This window comes from Ambystoma mexicanum, chromosome 2p (genome assembly GCF_040938575.1).
Source record: "Ambystoma mexicanum isolate Mex_15411 chromosome 2p, UKY_AmexF1_1, whole genome shotgun sequence".
NCBI classification, from domain to species: domain Eukaryota; kingdom Metazoa; phylum Chordata; class Amphibia; order Caudata; family Ambystomatidae; genus Ambystoma; species Ambystoma mexicanum.
The window spans coordinates 970,410,149-970,427,918 of NC_090923.1; the positions used below are offsets into that span (position 1 = coordinate 970,410,149).

The following is a 17,770-nucleotide window of genomic DNA, read 5'->3' on the forward strand; positions in this document are numbered from 1 at the left end:
CACATGCCACTTCTTAAAAATAGTGGGAAGTCACTGGAGGACAATTGGTGCCAGTCGCCGATAGAATGCCTACCACACATGAGAAGCCCCAACCACTCCACCAACGAGGAGCCACTGACTGCAACAAGAAACACAGTGACAAGCTGGAAGAAAGCAGCCTGCCAATGGAACCGCAGAACTTCGACAGGCCTTCTCACCCCCATCTGGGATAACCCAGACTTCTCCCCCGGCGTCACCCCGAACAGCTTCGACAAGTGGAAAGTGGGCGGACTGGGCGTCATCGCCGACTTCTTCGAAAACGGTGATCTGCTAAACTTTGAAGCCTGCAAGGCCAAATTCCATGTCCCAGAGACGGAAAGGTTCAGATACGCACAGCTTAGGCATTGGCTATCAAGCGAAGGAGTCGGGCAAGGCGGAAGTAGAGAACTATCAGCCCTAGAGAGTACTCTCACTACCACCCCCCCCTAAAGGGAAGGTGGCCACCCTATACAGACTACTAGATAAAACGGACCCTAACAAGAAGGAGCCCTACATGATAAAATGGGAGAAGGACATAGGCAGAGAGATCGACCAAGCGGAATGGAACCACATCTGGTCCCGTGTACACAAAAGCTCCAAATGCATAACCAACAAGGAAGGAGCCTTCAAGGTGTTAGATGGTAACGAACACTAGAAATCCTCAACAAATGCAACCCCTCCTTCCCATCACACTGCTCGAGAGGATGCTCATACAAAGGCAACTATACCATCTACTGTGGACCTGTCCTAAAGCGGCCCAATTCTGGAGAAATGTCCTCGACCAAATCAAACTAATCACAGGTCTCACAATCCCGTGGGACCCTGGAGTTGTCCTGCTGAGGGTGACAGGCGAAGGACGATTCACACTGACTGGCCGCCTAGCGGATCTCTGTTCGCACCTTCTAACGGCAGCAAATATATCAACCGCCAGGCTATGGAAACACCCTGAGGGCCCATCAATCCCAATGTGGTGGGCCAAATGCTGGGAGATAGTTGCAGCAGAAAAAATCACGGCCGTGCGCTTGGACAACAGAAGCAAATTCCACCAAACCTGGGCCCCATTCCTAGACTACACGCAGCAATTCCCGGGAGTGGCGAGACAGCCCCCAACCTTGCGATGGATGGAGAAACTCGACTGAGGACACCCGACGGAGGCGAAACGGAGACACGCTCCGGAGGCCAAGCCGGAGCCCAACACTGACAATCCTCCCACCACCCTAGGAGCAGGGCGAACCCAGGCCTAGAGCACGGCCCCCCTCCCACCCTAAACATTGCAGCAAAAAAAGACTCCCGATACAGCTTATTGTGCAAACTGATGCTCCCTGTGTCTCCAACACCCTCCCCACTGATTCTTTTTCAGACTTCCGTTTCTCTGTTTTGCCAGTTTTGTTGAAACAAAGCTTCAATGTCACCCTAGATCGGATGTCTGACCGAAAGCTGTATGTTTCTCTTCCATTTTGTATTACTTTTTACTTTTTCTCTTTCTTTCTTCTTTCTTCTTTCTCTTTCTTCTCTTCTTTCTCTTCTTTCTCCCCTTTCTCCTCTTTCACTTTTTTCTTTGTCTCTTTCTTTTCTTTGTCTCTTCTTTCTCCTTTCTTCTTTCTCCTTTCTTCTCTTTCTCTCCAAAGGAGAAGATATTAATTACGCTAACCTGGGGAAAAAGGGAAAGCACAAAGGCAGCATCAACGCAGGAGTGATCTTTTCAGCAACAGCAAGGAGTAGGAGCTGCTGAGAGCAGCCAGGCAGAGAGGCAGGCCACATGGATTTTAAAGCCAACATGGCTGCCCCCATTACAACCTCTGTTGCATTAAGCCTACCCCCAAGGGACTTGCAAGAAGGAAATGGATTAAGCCCTTCCCAATGAGTCCCTAATTGGATCTGCACCTGCAATCTACGACTTGGAGAGCCAGCCTAGGTGATGGGCTAAGACACTATAAAAAGAGCATGAGTGATGCTTGAGATTAAGAGGGAAAGGAGCTTTGAAGACCAAATGGAAGGACTCAAGAGTCACCTATCAGTGTAATACTGAGTAGTATGAACTGAACATTTTAAAGGGTAAAAAGTAGGGCAGAAAGTGACAAATAGTTTTGTCTGTTTGTTCCATTTTCTTCAATTTTATTTTCTTAGTTTTTTTATTAGTATTTTCTTTTTTTCTTTTCTTTTTACATTTTCAAAAAAGTTTGTATAAACTAAATGAAATTAAAAAAGAGCATGAGGGCAGCTCATTTTGGAGGAGAGCAGGAGAGCTGAATGGATGGTGTTTGAAGCAAGCATTAGATGAGGAGAGTCTGCAGGAGCAGTGTGTGGAGGGGAGTCGTAGGGAATTTAGAGGGAGAGAAGGTGGTTGGTTAGCTCGTCATTGCATCCCACCGTGAGCTAGTGTTCGGCAAGAATTGGAGTAGTAATCCTGTGGGAGACAACACCCCCTTGTCCTCTTGGTATTAGGTAGCCCACCTATTGGTATAGGTCTGTACTGCACAAGTTGGCAGTGTGACTGAGCAGCCAGACTTCTCTCAAGAGGGGTAAATGTGAACTGTAGAGCTGTAGCATCAAAATCCACAAATAAAAGTATCTAAATAACACGTACACTAAAGGTTCTCTAGTAAAATAATTATTTAACGGTCACTTTTAAATAAGCATTCTTTAAAAAGGGCATTGTGCAACAATAAAAATACACTTCAAAATACGTTCTCAGAACCAAGACAAGCTAGTAGACACTCTTTAGAGATGCGTCATGCACACTTCCTACACCCTGATGTGACTTCACTAACTAGGACAGTAATGGCATTTATGTATCACTTTTGTACTTGGTAAAATTCTGAGGTAGGTAAAGAGGAAAGGTAAAAGAAAGGAAAAAGCTTAACATGTTCTCAGAGCATGTGAGCACTTTTAAAATCTTGCAATGAAGTCTAGATAAAACCTCTGCCAGCAATATTAGTTAAAAACCAATGTATCCCCTATGAAGGACAGTTGGAATCCAAGTCAATGGACTAGAAGAGTCTGCAGGGAGCAGGGACAGCCAAGGTCAATTGGAGCAAAGTTTATGGAGCTGAGGCACCTCTTCGATAGCAAAAAGTCTTGCACAAGGTTAGAGAGTTTGTTGTAGAAAATCAATGTTGGGCCACAAGCTGTTAGGCTTGTGGAAGTTAGAGCTGAGACCAACTCTAGAAAACGCAGCTGCTGCAAATCTCAACTGAGAAAAGCAAGATACAAGTAAAGAGGTAAGGACCCCTTAGTCAGAACAGTAGTTAACGTTAGAAGAAGAGGAGGCAGCTGGCTTCTGTCTTGGTTGCAGTGTTGCAGGTTCTGTCTTCCTGGCCCCAGTCATGGGGACAAGAGGGAGGACGTCCGGACAGATACAGGATCTTTCAATTCATGGGCACTTCGCAGTTTCAGCGCGCGGTATACAGCAACACCGCGGATCTTAGACACTGGTGAGGCTTCCTTCACTCCTTGAGTCCAGCCCTCTAGTGAGGTGACTTAAACCTGGGTTGTCCTGCTCCGGGAGGGTCCTCAGGAGACTCCTGGAGCTTTTGGCCGACTTAGACGTTGCACTGGACGATGTATTTCTCGACACCTGGCACTTGGTTCCAGCAGCAGCAAAGCAGTACAGCCAGTTGGGGAAAGTCTTCCAGCAAAGTTTGTCTCTGGGTTAGTTGGTCCCACTAACACAAAGGGAAGAAGCCGTCCTTTCCGGAGCTTGTCGATTCAGAGTTTCAGCACAGCAGCAGGGCTTGACCTGGCAGTTCAACGGTCCAGGAGGATGCACCAAGCTTCTCTTCGCGATTCCTTCGTCTGATGTTTCGTCCAGTGGTCGACTCTGTCTTCAGTCCAAAAAGCCTCACCTTTTATGCAGGTTTCTCCCATTCATGCACAGCCTAGCTGTGACTCACACAGCAGGGTGGCTGTCCTGCAATCAGGACTGGGTGAGAACAGGGAGTTTCGGAGCACCTCCCTCACTTCCTGCCCTGCAAGACACACTGGAGCCAGAGGCGGGTTTCAGTACTGAAGCCCGCCAAAGGCAAAACGAACAAAGGGCTTAAACCTGGTTTGGCGCGCAGAGTAAAATCCAAGAAAGACCTCAGAAACAAGAAATGGTGAAAAAAGACTGGGGCTGTTTTGACACAGTGGTCACCCATGGGTGCTATACTGCAGCTAAGGATTCAGCCAGTGATAGAAAAGCAAACCAGCAGGAAAATTAAACCACTGCCACCACCCATTTAAAGTTGTGAGGGTAACATAAAACATATTACAGGAGTTAGTAGAAAAGGGGGCGAATATGTGACCTCCCCCCTCCCCACAACACTCCACATAAGATGGGGTGTGCTGAATCTACAGAGAGAAAAGATAAGTAGTCAATTTCATTTGACTATTTTTGGGAACAGAAGTTCTCACAACAAAAGGTATTTAAACCTTCAAAGAAATCTAAAGGATTTCTCTGTGACACTGCACTGAATGTGCTGTGTGTCACCATACAAAATGTAGATGCCTATGGAGTTTGTCAGACTCCAAAAACAAATGAAATGCATAATCCAATTCGATCAAAATACATGAGCGATTGAGAAAAAGGGCTCCCTCTCTTCAGGGTGAAAATTTAAAAAGTTTTAAAGTCCAGCAAAAGAGCTGGTGGTCTCTAAGGTTGAAGGGAATTGGCACAGAAATTAGATTTCTCCCTATCACTTGTGCAGAAGCCTGCCACAGGTCCCTGCTTTTCGTCACCACGACAAGGAGCAGGAATCATGTTACTTTTCATCCCCCGGTGGTGGCAGCCCTGGTGCCGAGCAGACTTGATTACTGCAATTCCCTATATCTTGCTCAACCCAAGGGCATGCTCCAATGGCTCCAGCGCTTACAGAACCTAGCCGCCTGGGTGGCTACAGGGTCTCCTTATGGGGCACATAGTTCTCCTTTGCTACATACTCTTCATTTGCTCCCGGTCATGCAGCAGATCAAGTTTAAGGCACTCTGCATTGTACACCGGGTGCTGCAGGGGGCCGAGTACCTCCAGTCTAAATTTACCCGGCATCTCCCCACATGCCCATTGCGCTCTGCTCGTGGTTCCTACATTTCGTAGGTCTTGCATTGGAGGACACACAAATGTGGAATGACCTTCCCATGATGGTAAATAACTTGTCTAACCATCTTGTCGTTTAGGAAAGTGCTCAAAACATGTTTGTTATAGCCTCTCCCCCTGTAGGATCATGGTTGCTCTCCCTCTCTAGCGCCAAGATTCCTTCGGGTGAATGTTGCGCTGTATAAATGATATTAACATAACAGAACATTGTTTTACCTAAAACGAAGCCAACTACAATTTCTTCTTCATTTTCAAGGTACTGTGGGGCTTGGGTTGTAATTACCTTATGCCATTTTTGGTGCTTCCTGGCTTGGGAAGTGCTGTTTTCTTCAATTGAGAGTTGACCTCAACCCTTCTGTGCATTCCTTGCAGTCTGTGCACTATCAGGTAGGCCCCCCTTGAGCTCCTGTGTTTCTTCTAGATCTACTGACTTGTCAACTAACTGTCCCTCGAGATCTTCATCAGAACGGGAAGTGCCCATTTGACTTTGGCTGTCCTGGCTTCCCCAAGATCCATCTTCTGAAACTATTGGATTTGGCATTGCTGGTTCCTCCATAGGTTTTAAATTGTGAACACTTTCATTGCTAGGAAACAGCCTCTATCCCTCTGGGAGAGTGTACTTGTTTTGCAGTTGCTAGTTGTGTTCTACATAACTTTGAAACTTTCCCTCCAATCTCAATTTTGCAAAGGTGATATATATATATATATGTCGATACTGACCATAATTTACGTCACGCTGTGTGCTGAATATATAAAGCATAGAAAAAGTTACTCACCTGGATTATTGTTTCTTATATTAATTGATTCCATTTCTTTTTGAATGTTAGTAGTTGCTGCATTTTAGATTTGCTTATGTGCCTTGTTTATATATAAATAAATATATTTTAATATAACTTTGAGTAAGTGTTTACTTGGATACCTGTGTGAACAAATTTCATTGTACTGCTATACAGCTCCCATAACTACCATCTAAGATAAGTCTGGCTGCTCAGCCACTCTACCGACTTGTGTAGTACAGGCCTATATTAAGAGTTGGGTCCCTAATACCAAGACATACGTCTTATGAAGTCCCACACCAGTTGGACTTTAGAAAAACGTACCTAACACCCACTCATTGAGTGTTAGGCAAGATTGTATGCAGTACCCTTAGGGTGCACAACAACAACCCTGACCTCCTGACAGTAGTAACCCAACCTTTGGTATAAGTCTGTACTACACAGGTTGGAAGTGTGGACGAGTAGCCAGGCGTATCTCACGAGGGGTCAATGTGAGTTGTAAGGGAGTTACACTGAGGTTCACAGTGAAAAGTATTCAAGTAGACACTTACGCACAGGGTTTCTTGATAAAACAATTAATAATGTATTTACCAGTCAATGTAAGCCTTCTTCAGAAGGGAGCACTATATAACACCACACAAATCTACTTCAAAATTATACACGCTCTTAAGTTCAGAATCAGTAAATACCCATTTGGGGTGGCATACAGCAGAGACCTACACCCACAGGTGACTTCAATTGCTAGGGTGCTGTTGGCATTCAGAATTAGTTGGGAGCAAGCCAAATGAAAAGATTATTATAGCAAACAAGATACCACAAATATTTCTTAAGCAGGCAAATACTTTCAGATCTCCCAATAAGAGTAATTCAGTTAAAACAGGCTAAGCCAAAGTCAATAAGCAAGAGTCTATATGGGCTGAAGCACTTCCTTGAAGGTAAGTAGAAAAGTATTTGCACAATGTTTCAGAAGTCTTTGAAGAAAAAGATGAATCAATGTAGGGCCACAAGCTGTTAGACTTGTGAGTAGTAGAAGATGCAAGCAACTCTACTGCAAGAGGTAGGTTCTCTTAGACTTTGTACGGTACCTTTTAAAATGAAGAAAAGATGCAGCGGAAGACTCCTGTTCCTGTGCAGCTCTGCAGATCTGTTCCTGGGCCTCAGTCGTGGGGACAAGAGGGAGGACGTCGGGGGAATCCTGCACTGCACTGGGACGGTCACAAGCTGCAACTGGCAAACTTCACTTTCAGTGGGTGTTCAGTGTTTCAGCTCCTTGCGTCTACCGCAAATAGCAACACAGCGGTTCCTGGCTGTCGAGATGGACTTTCCTTGCTTCTGGGATCCCACACTCTGTTGAGGGGGCTCGGGCTCGGTCAGTCCTGCTTCCTGGAAGTCAGGAGGATCTTCCTGGAGCTCTTAGCCAACTTCAAAGCAATGCACTGAAACTGGTGTACCTCTCCCTGACTCTATGGTTTCCAGCAGCAACTCTGTGGAAATTCAACCAGCTCCGAGCTGGATGTCCAGGTGGCTTACTTTGGAGTTGATTGGTCCCACCAACTGAAGGGGAGAAGTTGTCCTTGCAGGGGCTTCTCTGTCGATGCAAACTTGGCGTTTTGGCACTGCCGCAGAGCTTGACCGGGCAAACCAATGGTCCAGAAGTTCATGTTCGGTTCCTTCGTCCAGTGGTCGACTCTGCCTTCCATACCAAGAGACTCGCCTTTTATTTGGTTGTCTCCCATTCATTCCAGCCTAGCTGCCACTCACCCAGCAGGGTGGCTGTCCTTGCCGGACAGTCAGCCGGCCAATCATCAGAGTGCATTTGGGTATCCTAGGAGACTACGCACAGGGACCTCCCTCACTTCCTGCATACCCCAGACACACTGGAGCCAGAGGCGGCTTTTCTTGTGCATCCTGCCAAAGATAAAACAAACAAAGGGACCAATCCTGGTTTGGCGCGCAGAGTAAATCTCAAGAAGGACGTTTCCAACAAGAAATGGCAAAAATAAGACTGGGCCATTTTGACGAAACGGCCACCCATGGGTGCCTTACTGCACCTGCAAACGCAGCCTGCGGTTAAAAACTCCCAATGGTAGTTAGAATAAACCACTGCCACCAGCCATTAATTGTAGAAAAGGGTAACATAAAAATGTTCCATGAGAAACTAGACAAAGGTGGATACTAAGTAACCCCTCCAGCACCCTATTGTAAGATAGTGTGTGCTGGGTCTAGAAAGTCACTTCGCTGCTCTTGGAAACAGTAGTTTCACCAAGAGAAGGTATTTAAACCTTTGGGAAATCTAAGACTTCCCTGTGCCACTGCACTGAAGGTTCTGTGTGTCACAATGTAAAGATCATGCCTATGGAGTTTATCAGACTCCAAAGTCAAAAGAAACAGTGTTCAAATCACGATAAAAATACATCAGAGGGTGAGAAAAAGGGCTCACTAGAAATTATAAAGTCCTAAAGTCCAACAAAAGAGCTGGGGGTCTCTAAGGTAGAAGGGAATTAGCACATTTCTGAGGATTCTTCCTTACAAGAAGGAAATGGCGAGATCTGCCTCGGGTTCACCAAGAGAACCATGAAGGATCGTCAGTTTACTGGCGGCGTGGCTCAGTGCCAAGGCCTCTGCCCCATGCCCCAAGTAGGGGCATGCCTCACCCAGGACTGGCCGGTCCGAGTAGCAGGCTTCTAAGTCCGTGAAGGGGGGCCCCATCCGTGGGTTCCCAAGATAAGGCCAAGCACAGTGAGTCTGTTTGTGTTGGGGGTGACACGCAAGCGGGTCCCCCGATGGGCAGGGCGCAATCTACCTCACCATCTGCCCCCATCCCCAGCCATCCATCCAGTTCCTCCTCAAAAAGGAAATCAGCCAACCCGGCTAAGCTGTGGGAGATGCCTGAGAAGCCGAGGGTGCAAGAGAAGACGGCTGACCTGCCAAAGAAGGCCCAGGCGGCGGAAGGCAAATCGTCGATCGAGATGGTGGCAGCCGTTCTTTCGTAGGACAAAGGGGCTGACCATATGATGGAAGCCCCGACTGCGCCCAGAGTCTCTCTACCCCTAGGTGGGAAGCCGGGGCGGTGGAGAGGACACCGGAAGAGAGGATGCCGTCACTAAACCCGAATCCGACCCCTCAGGATGCAAATGGGGTGGGGGGGGGGGGAAATGAGGCGAGAAGGCTTCTGGGAAGGCCATACTTCAAGACATGGATGATGATGGCGGAAATGACGATGACGCGGGGCCTAGTAAGCCTACCGCTCCAACTCCGCCGAGAGATGTATCGCTGGACATCCTTTCCACCCTGCACACATTGGTGTCGGAAATTCAGAAAAGGATGCCTACTACCCCAGCTCCGTCACTGCCCCCGGTGGCCCCGGATGAGCCTCTGGCAAAAAGAGGAAGCACCACCAAACGAAGCCGCATCAAGCTCCACATCCACGCCACGTGCTTTCCCCTGTGAGGGACCCAGACATGGGGATAAACACAGCAACGACGGATAACATCAGCACGAAGGGCGGAGCGTCTCAGCCAAGGGCATCCCCACCAGATGAAGTGGAGTCCTTTTATGCCATGGTCGCCAGAGCGCCCGAGCTCTTCCAGCTAACGCCCGAGGAGACCAAAAAGGAAGGTTATCTTTACCAGAAGCACAAAGCCAAAAGGAAAACCATCATGGCGGGTCATCTCCTGGATGAGGTTTGGGAGGAAGGGCTGGCTGGCCCTGTTGAAGAACACGGCCCCGTCCAAGAGGGGTGGGCTGGAAAAAAAGTACCGGGTGCCGGAGTCCGCACCCAAGTTCCTATGGTCGCAACCGTCGCTGGACTCTGGTGTCGGTGGCTGCGAGGAAGAGGTTTTCTAATCTGTCCTTCTCCATCCCTCCCGACAGCTAGGGAAAGAAGTTGTACGCCATGGGGAGAAGTCATCTACTCTGCGGCATCGACCATCAAAGCGGCCAAGGCACTTGGCGATTCTAGCCAGGTACGACAGGGAGCTGTTGTACAAGCTGGCCCTGATTCTGGAGTTCCTACCCGATGACAAGCGGGTGGAGGAGATCTCCCTCCTCCAGGAAGAGAAGTGGTGTCGGACCATGCCATCACAGTGGCCCTGGACATTGCCGACACAGATTCCTGACAGATTGGGAACGGTGTCTGCCTCCATCATCGAGCCTGGCTGAAGGCCACCAATTTCCACCATGAGGTCCAAACAAGGGTAGACAGTCAATACGTCTTTACAAGCCATCAAGACTGATACAGAGACACCTTGGGCGCTGGGCTCTCTCAAACAACACTTCTCTTCCTTTTGCGCTTCCAGCAGATCGACGAAGGGTTTTGGCGGAGGTTCCTCGTCGTACAGTCAACCCTTCCATTCCACGACCCGGGAGGCCTACAGGGGCTGTTCCAAGGCTTTCATGGAAGTGGCCAGGGCAGTCTCCGCCCCCAATGCGGATTGCAGGTGCCGAAGCAAGACTGAACGGGCCAGGACGTCAGGCCCCCGCACATGCAGTGCGGTGGGAGGACGGCTGGCGGGATTCGTCAGTGAGTAGAAGATCTTCACAGAGAAATGGTTGCTGGACTCTCTCTCCCACGGACATACCCTGGAGTTTCAACAAAAGTGTCAGCGGATCCCTCCAGTGACCCGGCAGGAGCAGCACATCCATCAGCTCTTGCAGGAGATACGGGCTATGCTAGGGAAAGGGGCGATAGAGCTGGTTCCAAGATGACTCCGGGGCTCTGGAGTCTCCTCCAGATACTTAGTCAAAAAGAAGACTCTGGGCTGTAGGCCCATTCTAGAAGTACAAAGTCCCAAAAATTCAGGATGGTCACGTTGCAGCACGTGTTCGGCCAACTAGAGGAAGGAGACATCTTGACGTCGCTGGATCTAGAAACTCATACTTCCACGTCCCATGCAAGGAAGACGCTAACAATTCAAGGCCCTCCCTTTTCGGCCTGAAGTCGGCACCCACTGTGTTTACGAGGTGCTGGCACCAATGGCGGCCCAGCTACGTCTACAGGGGATACACGTGTACCCGTACATCGACTGGCTCATCCGACCAAGTCAAGGGAAGTAGCCGTCGAACACATGGAAAGGACCTTCCGGCTGCTGACGGATCTAGGGTTCTTTGTGAATTAGCCAAAGTTCTGCTTGATTCCATCACAGAACGCACTGTTGCTGGGGGCCAGGCTCAACACGGTTGCCAGCCTTGCGTCGCCCTCGGGGGAGAGGGCAGCGCACATTCTGGGGAAGGTGCAATGGCTGTTGTCACTGAAGATCGCCACAGTACGGATCATCAAGTCGCTGCTCGGCATGATGTCGTGCATCTACCTTATCCGGCTCTGCAGGTTATGGATGTAACCTCTTCAGGAGTTCCTGGACGCTCGCTGGCTACAAGTGTCTGGAAGCTTCACTGATGCCAAACCCATGCTGGAGAACAATCGTTACAGGTAAGTAACTTGTTCCTTCTCCTTTCTTCCTTTTCCTGCAGCTCAGGCTGCTTTCTCCCAATCACGAGGCTCCCACACCTGTGGCAGTATAATACCCACCTTGCTTTGGGCTCCACAGGTTTTCTGGGACTTCTGCTGGTGTCATGGCTTCTTCTCTTGTCCCACCATGTCCGCCACCTCACAGAAAGGGTCCCCTACAGGTCTCTCCCACACAGGCCTCCCTGTTGATCACTTTGTTGCTCCTTTGGTCTCCTTTTATACAGCTGAAACCACTTGACAGGTTGCTGGTGTAGGCTCCTAAGTGGATTTGCCTGACCTCCACAGTACTTTGCAGGCATCTTCCTTGTCCAAGTACTAGAGTGGTGAAAGGAGTTACTAGTGTGCATTACTTCTAGTTACCTCTTCCTTGTCCCAGTACTGTCAGGTAAAGTGTGGGGGAAATGAGGGGAGATGTTGTACAATAGCCTACAAAGGCTGGGGTAGGTCTAGGTTGTTCTTCAAAAGGGAAAGGGGGAGTTGGGACAGTTTTTCTCAAGTCCAACTAAGGGCTTAGTAAAACCATTCAACTGAGACAGTACAATACTCCACTCTTAGCATAAGGCTGTACCACCTGAGTTAATGGTAGCGTAGACCCTGCAGCCAAGCTCATTTTAGGAGGGAAAGAGGGCTGTAGATTCAGTACAAAGAAATTGTATTATACATATGTTCCAAAGAAACACAGAAACATTATGTATTGTAAAAATAAATGGTTTATTCAAATACAAGTAGGCCCAGATAAATCTTGGGGGCAATAAGTACTATCACATTATATATCAACACATTTATAAAAACACCATGCTTGAAGGTGTACAGACCAAAGCGGAAGGAAGCCTTATTTGAAAACACCCAACAGGAAGGAGTTCTTGGGAAGTCAAACCAATTTATACACTATTCAGTATAGAGCACTCCTATGCCTGGGGCGGTAAAATCATGTTACTTTCAGATTGCTTTACAGTAATACAATGGTAGTAGACCCCGTCAGTTATGCAGCGACACTAAACAAGGAAATCGTAGTCAACCAACTTCACAATATACTTTTCAGAATAGTGGAACACTTATTCTAGGAACAGTAAAACACCTATAACTCTGATTCAGGATAAGTTATTCTAGGGTAGTTGGACCTTGGGGTGTAATATTCAATGAAAGTTGCTTTTCAGTTCACAGACTAAGGGAAGCAATAACTAACTTATTTTAGGATAACAGTTATAATCCAGGTATGTAAAACCTAAATACTTTTGTAAGGGGCTACCAGCAACCTAAAAGTTAAGTATCACCGAGGCAGACTTATTTTGGACAGGCTAACAGCAAGTCAGGGGAAGCAACACCCAATTGGTGGCACTCATATAATCATCCTAACGGGAATAATAAAGTGAAACCAGCAGCATTACTTTTTGGGGAAGAGGCACAACCAATTCAAGGTTAGTAATACACTTTGAAGTTAGTTGAGGTTCCAGGGACTTCAGAGAAGATACACTAGGAAGATTCTGCAGGGGCCTGGGTGAACTGGATGAGTGGCCTCCCAATCACAGAAAACACCCCAAAGCTATACAGAAATCAAAATGGCTTAAGGTAGATAAAATACCCCAGCCATGACAGTACCGAAGAAGAGTTACAGCAGGAAGACTTCAGGATCTGCAGACAAAAACGCAGTTGATGGATTCCTTTGTCAAGAAGACTGAAGACAGGTCTTTGGAAGGACTTTGCAGCAGGGATCACAGAAGAAGGCTCCAGGCAAGAGTTTCCTCGCGGATGGATGCAGCTGTGTGGATTTGGGGCCTTTTCAGGAGAACAGAAGAAGACAGAATATCGCGGGTTGGAATCTTGTCGTTTTCAAGGTGCAGCACTTTGGTGAGGGGACTTTCTGGACTGGAATCGTGCCTCTGGAGATCCAGCAGGATGCCCACGAAGGTTCAGCGAGATTCAGATTTCGGAAGACCGTGCACCACACACTGGCTCAAGGTCCCAGGGTTTTGGGGTATTGCAAAATGCAGGTCTTCTTGAATCTAGTGGGTCTCATCAGGCTCTGGGGCAGGGTCGTCGTTTTTGTAGTCCCCCGGTCGTTTGGAAGGAAGGGCTACAGCAGGATCCGGTTAAACAGCAGGCTCTCTTGCTGCTGGAAATCGTCTCAGCCACAAATTCTTCATCTTCCTCTTCAGGTGGTTCCAGTGGTCAACTACCTCTTCAGCTTCCAGGTTGAGACTTTTATGCAGAAAGACAGCCAATCAAACAGCCTCGAAACATTCAAACTTGGGGGATTGGCAATCCTTTCAGGACAGCCACCCTCCCAGTTTGAACTGGAAGCTCGCACTCCAGCTAGAAGATAAAGAGCTGCAGAGTTTTGGACTCAGTCCTTGCTTCCTGCCTTCACTGACACTCTAGAGCCTGGTTGGGGAGTCCGCAGGACACTCAAGAAGATAAAAAAAAATTGCACAAAGGAATTTCCCGCCCTTGATGTCGGGAGAAGGAACAAGTAAACACAAGGAACATTACAATGGCAAAAAAACAAGACCAGTGCCATTTTGGTAAAATGATCACCCATGGGTGCCTTTACCGAGGCTGTGCAAATAGCCTGCAGTAAAGGTGCACTGAATTAATAAAAGGTATCACTGCAACCAGCCATTAAAAGTAAGCTTGTCCCTGTAACAGAACTGTTCATTTTAGTGTGAAAGGGGATAATTGTATCTCCCCAGCACTACACATAAGGTCTGGTGTGCTGGTTTCACTTAATAACATGTAAAAGGGATACAAAGATCCTTTCTACCCTTCGGAACTGTAGTTCTCACAAGGTTAGCCAGAGAAAGTTAAAAGGGGACCCCTGGGGCAACGCAGCAACAATAGGCACTTATTGCCAAAAAGTTGTCAAAGAAGCTAACTTTTAAAAGACACCATGGAGAGTTTTAAAAATCACACCCATAAGAAGAGTGAAAGACTCAGAGTGCGGAAAAAGGTTCCCACTCACTGAGGAATAGGGAAATATAATCTACCAGTCAAAAAGTTCTGGGGTTGACAGACATAAAGATTTATCGTTGATATGAAAATCTTACCTAACACATGTCTCGCCTGTGGGTGCTCCGCTACCAATCCCCAAGTACCCTCCACCCAGTTGATCCTCCCTCGCTTCTCCATCCGCAGGGTCAAGATCCAAAAGCGATGGCCTTTCCCTGGCCATCTGTGAAGAGGATCCAGGGTGAGTGCAAGTGAGGATAACCCCAGGTTACTCACAACCCCCAAACTTGTGCTATTGTGTTTGATCGGTCCTGATGTTTTACTGAGAAGTGGAGCCTTCAGCTTCACTTCCCTGGCCTTTTTTCTCATTTACGTGGAAACCGACTAGTCCTTTAGACTGTCGGTACTGGGAAACTGTGTTTCTCCAGCATTGGATCTTTCATGGATTCACATGCTTAGAATATTCCCCGTCGTCAGGCTGGAAATCATCTGTAAATTATATAGACCTTTTCCATAGGAAAAATGTCAACACTTTTGTGTCCTATCTACGTCATTTTGGGCCGCGTACGCCTGCGCCACTAGGACGTAGAGGTATAAGTAGCCCCGCCCCCGCGGCTCCCTCAGATTTCAACCGTCTTCCAAAGTAGTGGAATTACCTCGAGTATCTGCTATGTTTGCTAGGTTGTGCGTTCTTTTTCTTCGACGCCCTTCAAAAATGTCTGGCAAGGTGTTGTTTCGTCCATGTGCTACATGCGGTCTTAAAGTGTATGAAGGAGATGGGCATATGGCCTGTATTTACTGTCTTCACCCTCATCATTCGGCCGACACGTGTGAGATCTGTCAAGGCTTCTCCCAGAAGACACTGAAGGACCGAAACAGACGCCTGGTGACTTGGCTCAATGACGGGGCGGGTGCATACCCTGCATCGGAGGTAGGCTCTACTGCCTCGATCTAAATCTCCGGTGACCCCTCGTCGTTCTGCGTCGGCATAGCCCCCGACGTAGAAACCACGTTCATCGGAAAAACACCCCTCTGATAAACACCCTGCGAGGGACTCTTCGTCAAAGAAAACGTCCTTCTTCCTCCTCATCAAAAAAGGTAAAGAAATTGAAATCCTCCTCGGGCGACCGCCATGGCTCTACCTCGAGTCGAGTGCCGTCGACCCACAAGTTCAAAACCGGCGAGTGCGCCACAAGGCTATGCGCCAAAAACTTTGTCGTCGACGACGGTCAGATCGTCAACGTCTTCTTTGCCATTTGTGCTTGCTCTTCCCGCGATCACTTCGGTGGGTCAAACAGCGGTTATGGAGAATATGTAGTCGTCGACGGTGGCACCTTCGGTGGGTTGGCTGGCGGAAGCTTTCGACCCGATCTTGCCTGAGGCCTTGTTGCAGCCAGAAGCGGCCCTTTCCATCTTGTCGGCGGAGGATGACCGTGGTCCGATCGTACAGCCGACTGATCTGGGGTTACGTGCAATCAGTTCGGGGGAACTCCCGAGTGGGAGTGCCATCCCAACCGCCTCTTCCTTGCTGAATCCCCAGTCTCTATTGTCCCTACAGGTGTTGAACACGTTACAGAAGCTGTTACAGCGTCTGGACACGCAGTTGCCTCACACTGGTGTCCCGACGGTACCGCAGGCTACGCCGGTTGTCGCCAAACCAGGCCCGGCTCCTCGCTCGACGACCAGAATACCTACAACTTGCCCAGTGGCGGAGGATTGTTCTCGCCCACACTTGGAGGAGGGAGAACTGCCGGAGTCGGAGCGTGAAGGGTCCCTTTCAGACGTCTCATTATATTCCCCTCAAGGGACCCCACATGGGAGTCAGATGCGGAGATGGAAACTCCAAAGAGCCCGGCGCAACCATCACCGCCGGATGACATTGTGGCCTTCCATGCAATGATGGGAAAAGCGTGTGCGGAATTTGGCCTGGCGCCGGAAGAAGTGAAGAAAGATTGCTTTCTCTTCGGTCATATGGGCAAGAGAAGAAAATCGATGTTTGCTATCCCCAATTTGGACCATGTCTGGCAAGAGGGGTTGAGGACCATGCGTCATCCTTTCTCAGAACCGGTGATAAAAGGACGGTTAGAAAAGAAATTCAAGGCTCCGGAGTCAACCCCCAAATGCTTGACGTCTCAACCTTTGCCGGATTCGGTGGTGTCCGCTGCTGCGGCCAGTAAAGCGAGGTCCAACACAAATGCATGACCCCGCCGGACAACGATGCCGGGAGACAAGATGCGTTTGGAAAGAAGGTATTGTCAGTCGGTGCGACTACAGTGAAAGCAGCCAACTCCCTGGCCATTATGGCACAGTATGATAGAGGGATGTGGCATCGTTTGACTCCTATCTTAGACCATCTGCCAGAGGAACACAGGAAGTCCGCTATGCTACTAGTACGTGAAGGGGAAGAGGCTTCCAATCACTCCATAAATATCGCTGTTGACCTGGCGGAGGCCGGTTTTAAACAAATCAATAACGGCGTAGTGTTAAGGAGGCAAGCCTGGCTTAAGTGCACGACTTTTAGACCAGAGGTGCAATACAAGGTGCTGGACATGCCGTGCGAAGGGCAACAACTGTTTGGCGAGAAAGTGGATGAAGCCTTGAAGGGCATGAAAGAAGACTGACACTGCTCGGTCACTCGCAGCCCTCCAAAGTGGCAGAAATTTTCATTCCTTTCAGAGGTGCTTCCGGAAACCCCCGGTTTGGATCACCTAGAGACCGAGGTTTCAGTCGGCCCTCCTACTCTTCACAAGGCTACAGACGAGCAGCCCAAGCTACTCGTAGAGGCAGAGATTACCAGTCCTCAAGAAGGAGTGGCTCCTACTCCTCGTCGGCGAAGGATCGACAGGCAAAAACCCAGCAATGACATGTTTTGTGACGTCCTGGGGGGCAGAGGGTCGCGTCGACGAGTGGGAACGCATAAAAACGGACCAATGGGTTTTGGACACGATACGTCTGGGTCACTCCCTACAGTTCAAGGACAAGCCACCACACATTCCGCCAGTGCTCTCGCCGCAATCCCATCTTCAGATACTGGTGCAGGAAGTGACGCTTATGCTGCAGAAAGGGGCTATAGAACTGGTCCCGGTGGACGAAAGAGGAAAGGGAGTGTACTCCCGTTACTTTATAGGTCAAGAAACCCAATGGAAAAAATGGAAAATGGCGTCCCATTCTAGATCTACGGGCTCTCAACAAGCTGCTAAAGAATCTAAAGTTCAAAATGCTTACTCTGCAAGAGGTTATCCGATCGATACAACCTGGAGATTTTTTGTCGTCGCTAGACCTTCAAGACGCGTACTTTCATATCCCGATGCGTCGACGACACAAGATTTCTGTGGTTCGTCGTCGGGCAAACCCACTATCAGTTCAAGGACCTCCCATTCGGACTAAAATCGTCTCCCAGGACGTTCATGAAATGTTTGGCACCAGTGGCAGCCTGGTTACGGAAGGAAGGTCGTGTGTACCCATATCTGGATGATTGGTTAGTAAGGG

At 48.6% G+C, this 17,770-nt stretch overlaps 1 protein-coding gene across 3 annotated transcripts in view; it reads left to right on the forward strand.

Annotated features, from left to right (window-relative positions):
- The window catches only part of SPTBN2 (spectrin beta, non-erythrocytic 2), a 1,293,574-nt gene that overhangs the window by 751,808 nt on the left and 523,996 nt on the right, over nucleotides 1-17,770 (forward strand). The window lies entirely within an intron of this gene.